Below are 21,467 nucleotides of genomic sequence, written 5' to 3'. Positions count from 1 at the left end.
CCTCTGGAACAACTTCAGTACTGGCTTGCCCAAGTTTTACACATTTTCTAAAGCAGAGCTGGATCTCCTGAACTGTTCCTGGCGATATTTAGCCCTCGCCTTTCCTGTTGCTTTCCTAAAAGTCTCTCTCTTAACAAAAGCACCCAGAAGTTGGTATATTGTACCCACCCATTTTACTAGGTACCTAATCAGCCCAGTTACATATGGTCTGTAAGCTTTATAGGTCCTATTGTTCTGCCTGACAAAATTGATCCCTCTAGTCCTGCTCTTCCATCAGCACTAACATTTTCCCCTGATGCCAGCTTCTCCCAATCCCTTCTTTCTAGCAAACTATTTGCACATCTTCCACTAAGTTTTTTTTTTTTTCCCCATTATTCCTGACTACCAACAAAAAAAACTAAAACCCAAGACGGGGGTAGGTAGAGTCACAAATAAGACAAAGAAGGATCACCATTGGGAACTATATCACAGTTCTGGCTAATCCTCTTCCCAGTGTGGCCCCTTCTAACTATCATATCTGAGAGGTAGAAATACCAGCACTGACCCTGAGAAGAAGTCTATAAATCAGTGAGGCACTTCATGTGTGAGTGGAGCCTAGCTCTTAGTGGAAAAGTAACCATAACAGTTCTGTTACTTAGAGTGGAAGCTCTTGTAAACTTTGTGTGAGTACCCAGAGTCAAAACACTGAATTGGAGATGAAGAGAAAGCAGGAAAAAGAAGGGGACGCAAACTTTTGAACAGGTACATATTTTGCATTATACCGCAACTAAAATTGCAGAGTTTCCTACAACAAACTACCTTTCCTAACCTGAAAACAACTTAAATCAGCAACCAGAAATTTTACAAGGCAAAGCAAGCAATGTCCACACGGTTTTGGGTGGTTTTTTTTCCCATCTTTGGGTTTTGTGTCATGTAAGGCAGACAACAGCTTTCAACATGTTTTTGTCTTCTCAGTTTTCTGTTTTTGTTCCAGTAGCTGTAATTTACACAACAAGGGGGGATATCTTATTTATTTCACTCCCCATCAAGACAGAGGAAACTTTGTGATCAGAATACATCTAACAGCAAGATGCCTTGGGTTTGTTGCCAGAGTTCTTTGTCAAAGATGCTCTTTTTCTTTACAAGTAAAAATAGGTGGGATAACTAAATATAACTACAATGTACATCCCTGGGGGGAAACACAAGTAGCTTGCAGAATGTACAAAAGCAATGTACTTGAGATTGAATCCGGTGAACTCTACTTTCTGCTTTATTAAAACTGGTGCATTGTGTTTGGAGACAAAATATTAATTTAGGTAGGGCTAAAAAAGTTGACATTGTGTTAATTAATCCCATCTGCTATTATTACTGTCAGGGCTGTAGCAATCTGTTCCCTGGAGATGCAAACCCTAATCAGCAAGCCACTTTAGATTCACCTAAAAAAAAAATCTTGGTCCATAAAATTTTGTGTCAGGGCTTTTTTTTTAAATCCAAAATGTAGCTTTAAAAGATTAATGTCTTACTTATATCTTCAAGTACTGATTCACAAAAGTAAATCATTTAGTTCCTAGGTGTGCAATGTTAATCAGTGTGGGTAAAGGGGGTCTAGCCCTCCATCATTGCCTTGTTTATTGTTTAATAGCATTGGTATTTAAAGTGCATATGTACTCACAGGACTGACTGAAAAAAAAATGACATTATAGGGTTTCATATTCATGTAATGACTTCCAAATGAGCTTGGCCAATTTGCAAGACTGAATACTGGGAGGTTGGGGGGGGGGAGGGGAGGAATTCTTGTTTTTTCTCACCGGTTAACCCTGAAAACTAGTTTGAAGCCTTTCTGATGGTCAAGCTATATCTTCCTGTCCTGTCCTGTCCATCTTCTAGAACAGAGGTTCCCAACCTTTTTCTTATTGTGTACCCCCTTCCAGATTTGCCAGCTGCCCTCATACCCATACCAGCATACATTTTATATTTTAACTCCTTAAATGCCAATTATTATTATAATGAAAATAAAATCTACCATTTTACAATTTCTCCTACATATCCCCTGCAGATGTCTTGAGTACCCCCAGGGATATGCATACCATAGTTTGAGAAACCCTGTTCTAGAGTAAGGACTTGGTTACACTTAAATTGGTTTAATGGCTGGTATACAAATTTATCTATAATAGCATTATATTGACATAGTTTTGCTGACCAAATTATTCACTATAGAGAAGGCTTTAAGTTTCTGAAATCAGAATCTACTTGAATGGCAGAATAGAGTACAGCTTTGGGTTTGTCTACATGGAAAAGCTATACAAATGTAAGCTCAGGAATGAATTTTAACCAATAGTTATTTCAAAGTGGATACTTTTATTCTAGTGTAGGATAGCCTTTTCTGTTTAAATTGCTTTGGGCTAGGTTTAAGGTAAACCAACAAAAAAATAAAAAACACCTTTATTCTGGAATTAGGGAGTTATGACAGTACTAGCCAATTGCCCGTCAGGAATGATGAGGGTGGGGGGGAACATGCAGGGACAGAGCCCCACGAGCTGCCCCCCATCTAGGCCCACTGCTCCTTTACCTTCTGCTGCTTGGGGTCTAGGCCCACTCCCCCCAACCCCACCACAGCAGTGAGGGAAGAGGAGGAGTGGGCCTGGGCCTGATGCAGGGATGGACCGGGCCTAAGGTTGGGGAGAAGCCAGCCTGCCGCAGCGGGGGGAGCAGAGGGCCCGGGCTGACCTAGCAGCAGTGGGGGAATGGGAGGAGTGCACTCAGAGCCGATGGGGGGGAGGACGGGAGGTGGGGGAGGAGTAGGCCTGGGCCTGAGCGGGGGAGGAGGCCCCAGCCTGAGCTGGGGGAGAAGCCGGCCTGCCGCAGCAGTGTGGGGGGAGCAATGGGTTCGGCCTGATGCAGCAGTGACTGGGGGAGGGAAGGAGTGAGCCTCTTCCACACCTCAGGCCCAGGCCCACTCCTTCCCCACCCATCCTCCTCTCCCCATCTGCTCCAAGCACACTCCTCCTCTTCCCCCACCACCACCAGGTTGGCCTGGACCCACTGCTCCCCCCAGCATGGTGGGCCAGCTTCTCCCCCAGCTCAGGCTCAGTCCTCCTCCCCCACTGTGTGGGGCCCAGGCCCACTCCTCCCCTCATGGACTGCCACCATCATGGCATGCCCTCTATTCCCCCAACCCACGTGGGGTCCGCTCGTCTCCCCACCACTGCCACATTGTCCTGCATTGGGCCCTGCAGGCAATGACAACGGAAGCAGGGAGGGCCGTGGCATCCAACCCCGCTCCCTCCCAGCGCTGCTGCCACCATCACCTGCAAGGAATAAGGGCAGGGGGCGAGGCCAGTGCTGCTGGCTTCCCCCCTCCTCCCTCCATCCCCTGTGTCACCACCATCGTGACAGTGCTCCACCGGCCACCAGCTCCTGTTGGAATGCTTGTTTACACTCTGATTGGCTGTTTGTCAGCCAACCAGAGCACAAATAAATAAAACATTACGGACAGACAGACAGACAGACTTAGGCTTTCATAATATTAGAATAACTGGAAAAGTGAAACTTAGCTAAAACTAGGCCTTTGTCTTCTGTTTGTAAGTGGATATAAGTTATCATGGATCTTACAGGAAGAAACTTAAGTCATCAGAAATGTAGTTTAACTAGTTCATAACTTTTTAAGTTAGCCCTAGTCATAACTTAGCCCTTGTGGAGGACTGGAAAACAGTTCACAAATCTCCACCAATTTAATGTGGGGAACCTTAGTGCCTTCCCTCCTCTAAGGGTGAAAGGATGAGAAATTATCTTCTTGCTGTATTAGACATAAAGATCCCTTTCCTTATACTAGACTTACTTTAAGAGATGCCTTTTCCTAATCTACTTCAATTCCAGTTCAATACGTAAATCAACCCTTTTACTAAATGATTACCTACACAGACCACTTGGAAAGCTGCTAGAAAACATATTTTGCAACCTAACCTTTCCATTTATACCCTGGGGCCTGGGACATTTGAAAGGAAGTGATGGAAAAAGCCATGCAGGCCTCTTTGATAGTAAGGTAAAAATTCCTTTCCAGATGAACTTGGTTCTTAGTAACTTGGTTTTACTCTAATCATGAAATGCACATGGGGTTAAATTTTGTACTCATACAGAATGGATTTTAGGCCTTCCTACTTAGTGCATGGAAGCAAGAAGATTTTGCTACATCCCTTTATCCCAGCAATCAGCATAGAGTTCCCTTCTTCTATTTGTCAAGACTATGAAGGAGTTTTGGGTGGAAGAAGGTTTTGACAGTATTCAGTTAAACTGCAAGGTCTTGCAAGAATAGTAGATATTGACTTGTGGCCTAATTACTCCAATGGCAGCTGCTAATGCTTATTGTGTTTGCAAATCAACAAAAAGCATAGACCATACTTTCAACCTTAGCTATCTAAAGTAAGGCATGCAAACCTAGAGTTAGGCATTGAAATAAGTATCCTGAACCTTTGAAAATCAAGCATTTTATTTGCCCAAATCTTGTTCCCTCCTATGCAGCAAGCTTACCCAGCTTCTTAACTGTAGTGTTTGTTTTTAGTTTTTCATTGAGAACTGAAATCTTTTCACAGAAAGAGCTTCTCCCCCTCTCCCCCCATTTTCTAAACAGCTTTAGTCAGAGATGGTGTAATTGGGTGACGTTTTACACTTTCATAGCCTGTGGTGTTATATGGATAAAAAGGGCCTTCAGCTTCTATAGCTTTTGATTCATTAACGCTACATTAAGTAAAATAGAAAAAAGATACATTTACAAAAACCAAACTGTTCTCTAGCCTTCCCTAGAGCTTCTTCAGATCTTTTCAGGAACCCTGGCTTGTTATGTTGTTTCCCCAGTACCTGTTGCCTAGAAGTACTGGTAACCAATGAATTAAACAGTAACATTTAGTCCTCTTGATCTCTCAGCTACTTTGGGGCTTCAGTTTGGTGTCTTACCTTTCAGTTATTTTCCTTGTCTCCGACTTCATTTCAAATGCAAAAGAGAAACAGATCTCCCTCTGTGGTACCTCAGTACTTGCCTATGGCATCACCTGGTTTGAAAATGAACTTTGGATTAGGCTCTTTATAAAGTCAGTGGAAAAGACCCCCAGTTCACTGTAATGGGCTTTGGATCAAATCATAAGAGAGAAAGCTGAGGTTGTATTTTTTTATTTTTTTCCCTTCAGGAACTCAAAAATTCTTTTCACCAGAGTTTAAATCTCAGATGAGCAGCTTGCTGCTGCTCTTATTTATTACCTAACAAAGTTCATCATAGTTCTTTGGGGAATCTGTTTAATTATGACAATAAATACTGTTATAATTTTTTTTGAATCTATGATGAAACAGTGTGCAGGCATAATTACAGTCTGTGCATAGCATGCTTTGTCTCTGATGTATTCATTTGCCAATAAGCCATTTCCATGTGCTAATATTGTGGCTGTTACAGTGTCATGTGACCTGCTTAAATAGCAAGTGTTTAGCACATATTCCAAAGCCATTGTGGAGCATGCATTCTAAATAAATTATTTGCAATTATAATGCTAAAAAAATGAAATAAGCCCTAGGTAACAAGTTTAGGTCTTTCAGATGTCACCCTTCTGCACTGATGAGGATTCACGTATTCAGTGGCAATACTATACTACTTACATCTTCCTCCTGGGTTTAACTGGCTCATTACACAGGACCTGGGGAGGGGAAAGGGGAGGAAGGGGTCCAGGCAAGCCAGTGCCTTAAGATATATGGCATTTACAGTCCCTACATTTTAAACAGAAGTGTGGGATTTTTTTCTCTCCTCATTGAACTGATCTCTTAGTAAAAAATAAGGATTCATTTTTCCGCTGCATTTTCTTTTTCAATTACACAATGTTGCAGAGAGGAATTTAACACTCAACAGAAAAGGTTTGAATCCAGTGACTGAACATTGGAGAAAGGAAGTGGAAGTGGAGTCTTGTAGGATCACATGATGGGTGACCTTCAGTTGAATGGTTGAGGGATATATTTTTAAAGCATGAGAAGATTACAGGAAAGATGCGCAGACTACTATTATTCTGACTTCAATACATCAGGAAAAACTGAACTTCTCTCTTAATTGAAGATCCTCTTTCTTCAGGATTTCAAAGAGAGCTTAGTAGACTGGTGTGAATAAATGATTGTCTAACTGTCAAATAGCACAGACCATCTTGATTTTGTTGCAGCCAGGTCATCCAAAAATGCCATTTTTCTATAAAGGAATCAATCCCCTGAAAGTACTAGATGGTTGTTAATAGACTCCCCCTCCCCCCTCTTCCGCCCCTTCAAATGTGATTGGTTTGCTGTTGTTGCAAGAACAGTTTCATCATGGATCACCAGCCTTCATGCCAATAAAATGAAATCCTAACTAATTCACAGAAAGGAAAAGAAATATAGCAATGTATCAAGATGATCTTTTTTTCAACTAATGACCAGATTCAATCATGTTATGAACCCCAAAACATTTTATTAAGCCATAAATAGTAAACTGGTCATTACCAACAAAAGAAATCTTGGCACCATCCCACCAAGTTTCTGATGTGTGCAAGAGAGAAAAGGAAGAGAGAGATTTTTTTTCTTCACAAATCATAAGGGTCATTCAATCTGCTACTCCTTACACAACAGAGATTTATATATATATATATATATATTTTTTTTTTTTTTTTTTTTTTTTGCTCCCATAGTTGAGGTGTAAATTAAATTCTATGGTGGCTGAACACTTTGAAAGTTGCTTGGTGTGAGGTTTTCTAAGGTTCACATTGATGGCATGTCCATAGTGTTAATGTACAGTATATAGCACAATTTGTTCTAATATTTCAATTGTTGTAAAAAACACTCTGTGGAAGTAAAGAATTCATTCATTTTTTTTTTTTTTTTTTCTCCTATAAGACCTTCCATGAGGAAGCCCAGAAAACTACAGAAGCAGATCAGGATACTTAAATAGATAGTGTATCAGCTTGGAAAGAAAGAACTGAAACACATGGTATAAGAATTAAGTGTGTTATCTTCCAAGAATCTTCATTCATATTTAACCCAACCCCAAATTTAATTACAGTCTTTGAGGAGACTTGAGAAAGTTTAGACAATATTAGAAACAGTGTTTTGGCTAAGGGCTAAATCTGAAAACCACAAATCCATAGCTAGGAATGGATTTAAATTTTGCTTCTGTCTTTATAACAATCTCAAGACATGAATGAAGTTCAGTGTTTGGAGGAGGGAGGGGGTTGATGGAAAAAAAAAAAGGTTTCTAGTCAGGGAAGCCAGAAGCAAAACTATTCACAAATTATTTAAACAAGCGGTATTAATTAAAGTAAAAATTATACAAACGAAAAGTGGTCTTGGATTTGAAAATGGCTAAAATATTTAGATTTAATATTTAAAAAATGAAAGATTATATTTTGGAAACGCTGAACCATTTCATTTCATTTTCATTACACTTGTGTCTTTTTATTTCATAGTAATATATGTATATTTTCATTTTATGAGTTGACTTAGATTCCTTTAATAAAACATGGATTTCATTAAAGCTCGTATCTTGTTAACTGTCTATGCATAAACATTTTGCATTTTTCTGTATCGTTGCTCTTCTGGGTTCTAGACAGAACTAGGTGTGAGTACGCCAAACTATAGTAGAAGGTACTATTTTCCCTATATTTCTGGCCAAAATTAGTTAGAAACTGCAGGTATTGAAAATATTACTGAGATCTCACAAAATGAGTTTTTCTAAAAGTTCAGTCCCACCAAACTCCTGGTCAGGAGAATAATACTTGTATGTATAATAGTTTTATTGATAACCATGGAAGATGAAGGTAGTCAGTGCTTTGCAAACACTTGATGTTCTCCTGGGATTGGATCCCATATTAAATAGAACACCCTTACTGATATAATTTGATCCTGTAGCCCAAAGCTCTGCTGAAGTTCTTCATGACAACTTACATAAATAAGGATTTATGAATGGACCCAAGAATTTTGCCTATTATGAGTAAACGGAGAAATATCTGAATCTGCCTAACTCCCAAACTTCAAACCTGTGGAAGCTCATATATCACTAACAATGAAAAGTAATATTACTTGAAGTCCCAGATGCAATAGTTTTACAATTGATGGACTTTAACACTAGAATTACATTCAGAAAGTTCAGCTCTGAAAAGTATTAGTCACGTTGACTTCACTTCTTATGTTGGATTCCCCAGTGTCTGTTTCAGACCACACAGTGGTGATAGCTGTTGCTAGTGTCTTGTTCATATGAAGTCATTTCTAGGTGTTGCAGAGTATGTATTAAACAATACCAGTTCTCATTATGGAAGTGTTAGAAATTCAGATCCTTAGAGAGCTAGATAGATCGAAATATTGACTCTTGCTTCACTTTCCCTGTCTGCTCAAACATCAATAACAGCAGTGTTGGGGGTTCTGGTAGCAGAAGTCTAATGTAGCTTCCCTTCAATCATAATTCCAGAGTTTGCCTTAATTAAGATTGATTTTGATTATGTTTTGTACATCCTCTAACTAACAGGGAAGTCATAAGACCATGGATTAAGCATTAAAATGTGTAAAAAAAAATTATATTCTTGTTAACCATGAAAGACTTAAAAAATGTACAGTAGTATAGTGATCAGAGCCCCTGGGTAGTTACGAGCTAATATGTTCATTCCATTCCCATCCCATCTCCTTTGAGCCCCACGTCAGGCTTGTCAGTGTTCTGCATCAAATACTAAATCATAGTTCAGCCAAAACTGGAGCAAGATTAGCACTCCTATATGTAGCCCATATATTCAATGTATTTGTAGGTGCTTCCAGAATTATGTTGGATAATCTGGCAACCTGACCTTCCTGATATCTGCCCTGAAAATATGATCCTACAATTTTGTTAGGCATATTACAAATGCTGAAAAAAATGTCCAGTATGACAATGTGTCAGAGTGTGCGCACCACAGCCGAGTTGTTAGAATCCCAGGAAGCTAAGAACTATGACTACATGTAATATGTGTTGGATTAGCCAAGGGCTCATTTCTAGTACAAAATGAATGAATTCAAACCAGGTTTGCATGTGGTTGTGAAAATGTAGCTTCACGGGCCTGTTGTTGACAATGACTTGGACATCGGAATAGACCAAGACAAATTGCATTCAGTGGCATGTAACTTAATCGTAGTTAAACTTTTGGGACCTTCAGAGTGTATGTTAGCCAACAAGGTACAGAACATGATTGTTCCTGCTTTATCCTGACATTAAAATGTGCCTGAGAAGTCACTGCCTTAACATGCTGCTCTATTTTATTCATAGCAACTCTTTTTAGTGAGTAATCCCCTAAGGCAAAAAGCATGATACTTTCAGCAGCTGGTGGAGTAGGCTGTTTTCTCATCAAGCCATGTGCATTGAGACATCTTGGTAGCCTTCACTTTTATATTAAAAGTGATAATAGAAGAAATCCCACCCATGTTTTTTTAGGAGTCAGATAATTACTTCTTTTTTTTCTTTTCTTAAAAAGAAAATAATCTTTTCTAGGTTTTTAATTGTTTATCCCTCTGATTTTCATTTATTTATCCAAGGGGCATTAGCTGGCATCAAGAGCTCACAGCAGAGGAAATCTTTCAAAGTCATAGAATCATAGAAAATGAGGGTTGGATGGGACCTCAGGAGGTCATCTAGTCCAACCCCCTGCTCAAAGCAAAACATCGAAATCATCCCCGTCAAGGCTTTGTCTCACTGGGTCTTAAAAACCTCCAAGGATAAAAAGTCCACAACCTCTCTGGGTAACTTGTTCCAGTGTTTTACTACCCTCAATGTGAGAAAAGTCTTCCTAATATCTAACCCAAACTTCCCTTGCTGCAACTTGAGATCATTGCTCCTTGTTCTGTCATCTGCCATGACTGAGAACAGTCTAGCTCCATCCTCTTCCAAAACTCACTTCAGGTAGTTGAAGGCTTCTATTAAATCCCCTCCTGGTCTTCTCTTCTCTAAACTAAAGCCCAGTTCCCTCAGGCTTTCCTCCTAAGTCATGTCTCCCAGATCCCTTACCATTTTCATTGCCCTCCACTGGAATCTTTCCAATTTGTCCACATCCTTCCTGTAGGGGGAGGCCCAAAACTGAAACACAGTACTTAAGATGTGGCCTCACCAGTGCTGAATAGAGGGAAATAACACTGTTGTCTCACATCCACCACATTAAATAATTTGATTTAATATAATTGGAAGTTGAGTTTGCCATATACAGACTTCAGTCTATTTTCTTTGCCCAATATGTTCTCCTGATCTCTGTGCTGAACCATGCATGTCCATCTCTGTTCACTTGTCTGCTTCTTTATAAATTCTCCCCTCAGAAGCGCAAGTCTTTAGAACAGTGTATTCAGACATGGTGTTGGGAAAGAGGTTGGGAGGTGTTAAGTTTCACTGTTTCTCTCCCTACTGAACCTTTTCTGTGCACAAATAAAGAGCTTCCATCCCCAAATCTGCCAATCCAGCTCAATCCAGAGTATTCACTTTAATGAAAAAGAAAATTATTATTTTTAATAAGAAATCCACTAATTATGAGTTGTGGTAAGTAAACATTTACAAAATTCCTATGGACCTGTTTCATTGCATTAAGAATTCATCTCCAATGAAGACTTGCTTCTATGAAATGTCTGCTAGTGATTGACATGACAGATTAAAACAGCTCAAGAGTTATTGTCTATAGGGTAAATAATGTGTTAAAAAACAAACAAAACTTTCCCTTGCAGCATTTATAGAGAATAGGGAGTTCTCTTCCTTTTCCTGCCTTGCTTTGTAATCCTGCACTGAGGTTAGCTGAATTTAATAGCCTGAGAATTAAAATTAATGAGCAATGCTGAACCCGTGCAGATAGATCCTGAAGGTCTACTTTGACGTTTGTGCAAAGGTCCTGAATATGAACTTACTTTTCTTTTTCCAGTGCCACAAGTGACTCGAAGTTCCTTGGAAATGAAGCTTCCTAAAACTAGAGAGACTTGTGCTCTACACTGTCACCAATTTTCTCTTATATTGATGTTGTTATTTAAGATTGTCAAGCATCCTTAATAAGAAGGCAGTATGCTTATTTGCACCTTATAGACTAACACAAGCACACACACTCTAGCTGAAACCCGCAAAACATTTGCAATTACATTTTTATTACAAAGGTATTTCTTTAAATACAGGATTTCTAGTTATCCTTTGATGAAAAACTTTAATGGAATCAAAAATTCTCACCCTCAAAAAGACTACATAAAGCTGTCCATGTGTAAAAACTGGCTTAGAAATAAAAATACATATTTTGTCAAAAGTCTGACCTTGTGACCTTGTTCATAGCCATAGAATAAGAGGGCCCTTGTACGTGTGAGGAAATTGCCCCTTTTAGTAGTTTAATTGCCCTTTTTAGTGATTTAATTGCATAACAGTGTACACATTTGGTGGTATGTTACAGTTAAATTTTATAACTGAACACGTTCGGCGGCATATTTTGATTTAAATGACTTTTTTATGTAGGAAACTAAAACACATCCCATGTATTTTAGTTTGCTATATAACAAATTAGAGCGCTATTCCTCACATGTACAAGGGCCCTATCCAGAGAAGATGGTGGGGGTGGTGCACAGAGCACTGGAAGCCCGGGCGTGGTTGGGGAAGCTTGGGCTTGGCAGGCTTCCAGTGCCCCATGCCAAATCCCTGCCACCTTCTCCAGCTGCCAGCATACCCAGCCAACCTCCTGCCACCTTCCTGGGGAAGTCAACCCATTCCCAGGTGGTCCCAGACAGTGGGAAGGCAGCAGGGATGGTGCACCAGGCGCTGGAAGCCCACCAAGGCCAAGCTTCCCTGAGCACGCCTGGACTTCCAGCACCCCGTGCACTGTTGGATCTGGTGAGAACTGCCTGTGAGTTGGAGCTATAGCCACACAGTTACCACTCTGCCCAGGCAGCCCTGGGTGGCACTGCTGCCATAGAGGGAAACACTAGGCCCTGCTGCAGCTCCGGGGCTGCATGACCCAGCAGCAGCTCATACAGGCAGGCTTTGCTGACTGGGGAAAAAAAAAGTGGTGAGGGGCTTGATCTTTCTTTTTTTTCTTCCAGAGCCTGCCTGTGTCTCCCATGGCCAGGGAGCTAGCTGCTGTTGGGTCATGCAGTCCCTGAGCTGCAGGGGACCCCGGTGCTTCCGTGGTCCCCTGTGCACACCCTGGCAGCTGTGCACACCTGCTGGCACCTCACCTGGGCAGTCCCAGGGTGCTGCTGCTACAGAGGGAAGCACTGGTGTCCTCCACAGTCCTCCAAACCCACCGGCAGCTTGACCCCTGGCCATGGGAGAAGCAGGCAGGCTCCAGGTGGGGTGGGGAGGGAGGAGGAGAATCAGGCCCCTCACCACTTTTTTTTTTTCTTTCCTTTGGCAAAGCTTGCCTGCTCTGCAGCCCCGGTGCTTCATTCTAGCTCTGGCTTGTCTGCACACGTGTTTGGATTGCCTCAGTATCTATAATAATAACACACTTATTCTATCTGTCCAGAGTACTGTCTGTCCAAAGCACTCTGATTGGTTGTCTCAGTAAGCATTGTGACTGGCTTCTGGGACAACCAACCAGAGTACTCCAGACAGAATAAGCTTATTATTATTATAGATATATATAATCTCCCTTTTCCTTGACTTGCTTTTATCTATATATTGGGAGAGGGAATGGGAGATAACTACTTTGGTTAATCTATAAGGTGCACATATATATTTGACCTATTTATCCTATAGCCTATATATATAGGATAAGTAGTCACATATATATGTGCACCTTATAGAGAAACCAAAGTCTGTGTGTATAGTTACATAGTTATATATATATATATAGCTATAGTTATATATAGCTATGGTTATATATATACACAATTATAGATATATATGAATATAGGTATAGCTCTATCTATCTAACAAAGTAGTATGTGTGTGTATATACTTTTATGGGCTGAAGCTGACTTCATCATATGCTGAGAAAGGAAGTACACATATCTGTGTATTAAGGAGAAAAAAATTAGAAAACAAATTCAGAAGAGATGGGGCAGAGAGGGAAGAAGGGAGAGTAGGGAGGAGAGCAGAGCTGGGAGGGACAGACAAACATGCAAGCAATAAACCCTTGGAACAAGGAATTTCAAAGCTAATCCAGATAATAGGATAAGAATCCACAGTTCCTGTTTGAACTATATTTAACACTACCTGGTGCATAGATTATTTCTTCTTCTGCAAGTTCCTGTTCAAATTGGTTTTAAAGGTTTGCTGCCTGAGAACAACCGTCCTCAGGTCAGCAGTGGAATATCCAGGGAGGTTAGTGTTCTGCACGTCTTTCTGAAGCTTAATCAAATTTAATAAGCTAGGGAGGGAGTTGGGGGGGAAGGTGGAGTTGGGAGTAGAATGAAGGATTTCTTACATTGTTCTCAAGCTGCTGTTGCTTCACCTTTAAGAAACCAGACAAGCAATTGTAGAGCGTGGCAGGCTTAAAGCTACCTGGGGATATCGAGAATGGCTATGGTATTGTTTTCAAGAGCACAGGGAGAAACCAGCTCTTTGTTTTTTGCAGATGCTTATAGCACATGCATAATTTTTGCATAGTTACAACTGGATTATGTAGATCCTTGCTTTAATATAATGAATGCTTATACCTTTTTGGCTTTGCTGTTCCAGAAAGTTTGGTCACAAGAGGGAATGTTATATGGAGCTCTCAGGTGTTGAGTGTTTAAAAAAACAAAACAAAACAGGGCATTGTGAAGCACTTGAGGGACTCAGTTCAGAGACAGGAATTCCTCTTGAAAGTGGAAGACTGTTTCTTCACTAGTAAGAGTTAAGATAAGAACTCAATATCCAGAACCTCACTGAACAGTTAACCAATACAGAGGGGGAATTTGCCCATATGAAAGGCTCTTACTAACCCCCAGGCATTGTGGTAAATACATGATTATTGCCTTTTAATAAGATGTTCTTGCACATTAAATTGAGAGAGGAAAGCCAGGACCTTTTGGGCAGGGACAGAGCCACATAAAGAAACAAATTTGCCGATCTGTGTGGTTTGACTTAACACCATGTACTGTACACCATATCATAACCAATGTAAGGAATTAAAACCCAATAAATGAGAGACTGAGACAGACATTAGTCTGTGGTTGCATCCCACAAGGCAGGGCAGTGCTTAGTCCCAGGCTTTACCCTCCAACTTCAGTTTGCAGCCATTTCTCCAATGTTATCATTATACTTGTGTATTGAAAAGAGAAGGTCAGTTACTTCCACCCCTGACAAGTTATTCCTTCATTCTGATTACCCTCTTGCTCCTTTTTTCTCATATATCCTGACATTATTTTCATGACTAGCTTATCTGGAAGTGCCAGAGGAACTGACAAAAGCCTAATATGAACTGGTTCTAAGGCCAATACACGTGAAGAGTTGGGGTATCACTTAGCAGTTTAATGACATGGCTGGGAACCTGGAACAAAGCAGAAATAATGGCTTCCAGTTGCTCCTGCATTTGCAATTGCAAATACACAGCTACCAGCAGCAGCTGCTTTCCCACCACCCCTCTCCAAATTGACTCCTGGGTCAGTTATCTCTATCACCCCTCTACCCCAGTTATGCCATTGGTATCACTGCTTAAAGTTTCCCAAAGAGAACTCTTCCTTGGTTTAAATCCTCAGGTCCACAGTCCTTAGTACAGGTCCTTGACCTCTTTCCCTTAACCTGCACATGCATCTGACCTTGGTCATAACCTCTTTATATATAGGTAGGTCCCTATATAAAAGATTTGTTTCACCTTTTTCTAAGAAGCACAGCTATGTCTATTTTTTTGCAGAGGCCTTTGAAATTCAGCTCTGCAGCCAGAGAATATTTTTTTCTTTGTTTCATAACTCCCATCAGACTTACTTAAACTATAAACACATGAGAATCACCATTTCTCTTCTGTTGTATTATCTAAAAATGTTATCATTCTGCCAAAATGACAACTGAAAATGAATGGGTCATCTCCATGACTGCCAAAGTAGCAGTACCACATGCAACACTAGAAGCAGACATTCTCTCTGCTAGAGACAAACCAATACCTGGGCTCCCTTCTACATCCTGTCCTATAGATCCAGAACATGACACTTCAGATAAAGCTCTATCTGATGCAATCTTAAGAGAACCAGTAGTAAGTAAGACCTTAGACAAATAAACATTTTATTTTTATTTTTCCAGAATCTGAGATCTGAGATCATCATATTGACCCAACTAACTAGTTTAAAATCCCATGTAATTACAGCATTGTCTGCTGGGTTTGCTTTCAAATTAATTGCAGTCAATGTTGTGGCAAATTAATTGCGGGAAATCATTAGAGCTAAATTGCAAGGTGTTCAATACTTTAAAACAATCCTTTCCTGCTATACAAAGAAGCGGAAACCAGCCAGAACCTCACTGTCCACCAAATGTAGCTGAGAACAGATGGGTTTAAGAGAAACATGTGAAGGGTTAACAGGACTTTAATTAAGTCACTACTTGACCAGGAAAATTATACCCCTATTCAGAATGTGTCATTTGCACAACTTTTCAGTGATTTCTTTCCTAAGGTAATAGGCCTGGGAGCGAGCTAGCTAGTTGGCTGCTGCTGCTATGCTTCGGCAGCTGTCATTTTGACATATTTTATGCTTTCTTTAGAAGAGAGAGGTTGATTGAATGTGAGAAAAGTGGAACTTTGACAGGCTGTCAGAATCTCTTGCAGCGCAGACCTACCTGCCAGCTAACTTGTTTCAGGTTTATTTCAAAAGAGGTTTCCAGCACACAAACTTCCATTACTAATCCAAGAAGTTCTTAAATCGGTAGCTCCCATTTTGTCAAAACCTAAATTAAATAAATTTCACCTCAAATTGGTTTAAATTTCAAGAAATCCAGATACCCCTCAGAAAGCAAAAGCAGGTTCCCCTTATTCCCCCACCCCCAGCTTTCCCTCAAAGGCCTGTTTGGAAGAAAGGTTAGTTGCTCTTCTTTACTGCTTCCCTATTTTTATTTCAATCAGTTATTTTTCCTCATTCACAAACAGCCTTCTGAAATTCAAAAAGCAGTTCATGAATTGGTCAGGAGCAGGCAAAAATGAATAGAAATGAGATCATTTCAAAGACAGGGACTCATGACCATCTTCTGGCTTTGCAGTGTTTTGCTGTAGTTATAAAATCCAATCCTTGGACTCCATTAATCTAATTCTTTTTTCAAAATTGTTTAGGCTGTTTCATTTTTCACCTGTTACTTTTGGGCCTAGACTGTCCTGGTGAGTTTCTTTCTTACACAAAGAACCATTGCATTGTGTTTAAATGTACCACTTACATTTTGATAGATGGTCTGTGTGAAATGATTTACAATACTTATCCAGCCAAATTTTCCAAGCCACCTCCTGAATCATGACCATAACATTTGTGAAAACACCTATTTTCATACACAAAATGTTGTACTGAGATTTTTTGGTAACTGTAGGATCACATATACTAGCTTGCATGCAGAAATATGTATTTAAATGCGGATGGATGGATGGATGGGATGGATGGATAGGGCTCATATCCATATGCAGATATACAGTGAAAGCTAGCATGTTCAACCACATGTGGTAATATATAAAGTGTCATTGTAAAGTTCCTGTATTTGGATGGGGTTTTTCCTAGGTCCAAATCACTTCTAAAATAGTGTTCTTGCAGTCGTGGAAGGAGGGTGTGGTGGTACAGAGAAATGACCCAAATAGATATATTTAACCAGAGAGAAATAAGTAATGGACCAAATTCACCGTTAGCCACAACATAAGTAAAAATGATAAAGGTAGTAATTTTGACTGACTTAGATGTCAGTAAAATGAGTAATATGCCAGAAGGCAGAAGGGATGGGTAGAAGCAAAACAACAGAAGGGTAAGCGATCCTCTCTGCCTACTTAAGCTGAGCTATGTCTGAAACATTCCCAAAGCTATTGTGATTGAATTCACTCTTGACTTGAACAGGAACAACTCCTGTGGACTCCAGGGGAGGCAGTATCTACTTTTTGAAACTGGTGCCCAGAAAGTATCTAACCAGTAATACATTTAGCACTTACAAGCTAGATCTGTACAGTAAACTCACTACTATGGGCCTCTGTGCCCTCAAACACGTGCTCTCCTATGAGAGGGCTGACTCTTAAACCAGAATTATTGTAGATGCAGCCTTACAGGTGGCTTAATTGGCATGGGGAAGGCTAATTGATACTGCCACCCTGCAGTGCTAATTAGCTTGCCCCCAGCACTATGAAGAGGCCATTCCTGGTGCTTCATTTAAAAAAGTGGCCCACCTTCAGCTGGCACTGCCACAGAGCATGGAAATCTCACCATATAGACATATCCATAGTTAATGCAGTTCATATTATTTTGGCCAACTTATATCCAATTCTGATCAGTAACCTAGGTGTAACTGGGAGTAGAATTTAATCTGCAGTGTAGTTAAGTCATAGCTTACTTCTTTAATCAGGAAACATTACTATAATACAAACCAGGGCACAGTAGACAGACTGACTGACTTGGTTTAGTACAATTCATCTAGTCCAAAAGGGTACCTATATCCGTTGTGAAGACGGGGAGTGGCCATTTTAATTAATAATTTCCCAACAGTTCACCATCACTTGCATTAAGCCTCACACATTTTAAAATGGCCATGGGAGTGCTTTAAGTAAAGCTCATTTGCTGAGGTTAGTTAAAGTGCCTGCATGGCCACTTTAAAACACAGGGGGTGCTTAATACACATGTCTGTGAGGCAATGCTGGAGCTTTCTAATTAGAACATGTTGGAGAGGACTTGATTAATTGAATCTGCTCTAACGCATTTAATTAATGTGAACAAGCACATCTATACGCTGATGTGCACCACTCAAGCACTACATTCTTAAAAATTACACTCTTAAAAATTGTTCCATCAGGGTGCTAAGAATGCAAGCTATAAGGCTGATTATACAATGATAAAGGGACCCTTCATGCAACTTTTTGGAAGGTGATATTTCTAAATCCTGTACTTTCTTTATGAATTGCTATATAAAAATGCATGAAACTCTCCATGTAAAATATCCTGGGGAAAATTAAGCAGTGCACATGCCATCCCTCTGTCATAAAGTGGATCCATAAACTGTAGTCTGTTAGGATAATGAAACTATTGATTTCTTCAAACGTATATATATATATAACTGAGAAAGTTCAACAAACTCCTTGGGCCAAAAAATCAACTGGTGGAACTTTGCAGCACTACTAGCTTTAATAATGTTATACAGATTCATACTAGGGGTGTGCAAAACAAGACTATTTAATTTGGATTCAGCCTGAATCAGGGACAGTGATTCGATTAATTGATTTGGATCAAAGTCCCCAATTCAATTTGGCTGAATCTGAAGATTCAATGCTGATTCAGAGAAGCAACAATTTGGCTGTAAACACAGCTTTAAATATTTTTTCTACATACCTCGAGGTACCAGTGCAGCTCATGAATACTGCGATGCTGGGACAGATGGAGCATCCCACAGGAGTGCAGGGGGCTCCCCACATGCTCAGCAGCAAACCCAGAAGTGGACCGGAAGCACTTCCAGTCCACTTCCAGGTACACCAGAGAGCATACTAGGGGGCCCCCTGTACCACCCCCCAGCTTGGTGATCGGCTGTGAGCAGTGCCACCCAGACCCAGAAGGCACCAGTCAACAAGCCGGGGGGGGGCGATGCGGAGGGGCCTCTTGCGTGCTCTTTGGCAGACCCGGAAGTGGACCGGAAGTGCTTCTGGTACACTTCCAGGTCTGCTGTCAAGCATGCTAGGGAGCCTGCGTACTCTTGTGGGATACTCCATGTGCCCCAACATCGCAGTAGTCACAAGCCCCCTGGTACCTGGAGGTATGTAGAAAAAACATTTAAAGCTGTGTCTATCCAAGTCACCAAATCTTTCTGAATCTCTCCAAATCAATTTGGAGGATTCTGATTCAATTCAGAGAGATTAAAGGGTGTCCTGATTTGATTCAAATTCAGAGATTCAGCCACTGAATCAGGTCAAATCTCCACCAAATCGAATCAGAGACTGAAGCTTCACACAGCTCTCATTCATACTAACTGAGGATGTGATCTGTTTGCTTTGTGGTCTAAGATTCCATGTCACTGAATTATAGTTCTTCATCAATATTTATTTTCTTGTCTATTCCCACAACTGTTACAAGCACACAGTAAAACAGTTGCTCATTATGTTCCAGGCCAGAAGCAGATGCATTTGAGTGACCATAATTTGCATAGTTCTAAGGAATGAGAGCCTCTGTATAAATGTACTTACTTATTACTCAGTAGATGAATGCTCCCTTCATTAAATAGGGGTCTTTTAACACTGTAACCTTCTTCTGAACTGCACCATGAAGCAAGATATTCTTATAACATAATTGCACTCTGCCCTGAACCCCTAGTTAAAAGGACTTTAGCAATCCAAGTGTGTTAAGTTGTTGCTAATTACTATGTACAACTGAAAGGACATGGATAAATAAGCAGTAAAGTTGCTGGTTTAGTGACCCGATAGAGTTCTGAACTGCCTCCTGGGAGACATGCTTCTCATTGCTATTCCTTACTTCTCTAGCAAGGAATGTCTGAGATTACCCTGTGTAAAGAACCAAAACTCATACTTTGGCAAGAGGGAGTTTCTATGGAAGGAATCTCCTCTGGATGGTTATGTTTCAGCTAGATTGGATGCTAGATAGATTAGATGCTAGATAGATTATGTTTCAGCTAGATTAGAACTTTCCAGTTATAGAATATGAATATATGAAACACAGAAATCTCTTATTCTGTCATTTGTTGTCATGGGCAACTGATCATGGGGATTATGTTAATTTGATCCTAATAGTATATCATCTGCTCAGTGCTCCAATGGAAGGTGAAACCCTACAGGTCCATGCCTGAATGGTTTTTCTTTTCTCTGTGGTCAGCATTTAACAATCAGTTTTATTTGGTGGCCCTGAGCAAGAATCATTATAGTAGTGTCAGATGCATTTACATTCAAGGTTATTCCTTCTGCTGCATTTTTTCCTCTAAAATTTCTACCCATTAATCCTATTGGTAATGACAATGAACACAATGCAATAACAGATGCTGACTTTTAAACACTGTAATATCCAGACGTATATGGAGGAGGCTTAATTGACATGGTGATTAGCACCAAGGACCCCCTAGAGGCCCATCTGAACTGATTCACCCACTATTGCTGTGGCTGGTAGTAGGAACAGTAGAAAATTGTAAAGACGGTAGTGTCTGGTTAGTGTACTGATGCTTTGATAATGCCACATATTGAAGTTTTGACTATCATTTACCACAAAGGACTCTTTGGGCATGTCCCAATGAATGCACATGTGCAGGAGTGCGTGTTTCCCATGGGATGAATAGCAGCGGGATTTTGTGCCAGTGCTATTTGTTAGGCTTGTGCGAAGCAGCTAGTATTCGCTTTAGATTTGAATTCAGCCAATTCAGGGAACAGGGATTTGATTTGGTGATTCGAATCACTGTCCTGAATCGAATCAACCTAATCTGATTCAGAGATTTGGCTGCTGCCAAATCAGCTGAATCTCCGAATCGGACAGGCCCCATCCCCTCACCCAGCTTTTTTTTTTTTTTTAAAGAGCGAGGAGCTGGAGCTGGGCGGGGCTGCCACTGACTGGGCTCGGAGAGTGGGCAGGAGTCAGGGGGGTGCTCAGGAGGGCTGGGGGAGCAGGCAGGGGATGGGGCCTGGCAGGGATACCCCCATGGTCCCCTCTCCCTCCTCCAGCCTCCCCTCCTCCTCCGCCCCCTACTTACTAGCATGGAGTCCGGGTCCAGCTCTCTGTGTCAGTGAGTGGGGACTGCCCAAATCTCTGAAGCTCTCTAAATATTTTCCAAATCAGTTTGGAGACCTTTGAATTGATTCTGGATGTTTTATTTGTCTCCTGATTCAATTCAGATTCAGAGATTTGGCCACTAAATTGGGCCAAATCTCCTTCGAATTGAATCAGTACCTGAAGCTTCGCCCAGCCCTACTATTTGTCCCCAGGCACACCCCTGCACATGCACTCCAGTGTGCAGCAAAGTGACCCAGGTGGGGTAGGATAGGCTAGACCAGCACCTGTGCTGGCCCCAGCAGCCTTACTTGGAGGCCTGGGGGCCTCCTGGGGCAGCAGCAGCACTGATCCATCTGCTTGGAGCCTAGCCGGCAGTCAGAGCACGGTGGTGCTTGCTGCTGCCTTGTGCACCATGCCACTTTTTCCACTGGCAGTTTTTTTTACATTGAGATCTCCCAGTGTCAAAAAAACCTACCGCAATACAAATTAACAGTATTGCATATGCTTGCACATGTGCTGCATGCATGCAGTTTGCCAGGCCTCAAACTGCTTTGAGATCCCGCAAACCACACGTGCACTTCTGGGGATGTGCCCTTCTGATGCAAATTCCATCCTAGGGACTTGATTTACAGAAATACTGGCATGTTCAGCTAGAGTTGTAAGACATCAGTATTTCTAAA

The 21,467-nt window shown here is 41.0% G+C and overlaps 1 protein-coding gene across 1 annotated transcript in view; it reads left to right on the top strand.

Annotated features, from left to right (window-relative positions):
• The first annotated feature begins 641 nt into the window (after positions 1-641).
• The window catches only part of TENM2 (teneurin transmembrane protein 2), a 2,247,577-nt gene continuing 2,226,751 nt past the window's right edge, over positions 642-21,467 (top strand). The window contains exon 1 of the mRNA XM_059733461.1: positions 642-741. The gene's annotated coding sequence lies outside the window, so the exon portion shown is untranslated. The remainder of the gene's footprint in view (positions 742-21,467) is intronic.

This window comes from Alligator mississippiensis, chromosome 9, assembly GCF_030867095.1.
Source record: "Alligator mississippiensis isolate rAllMis1 chromosome 9, rAllMis1, whole genome shotgun sequence".
Taxonomy (NCBI): Eukaryota; Metazoa; Chordata; order Crocodylia; family Alligatoridae; genus Alligator; species Alligator mississippiensis.
Note: the sequence above shows the minus strand (reverse complement) of the source record. Positions and strands in the feature narration are given on the sequence as shown.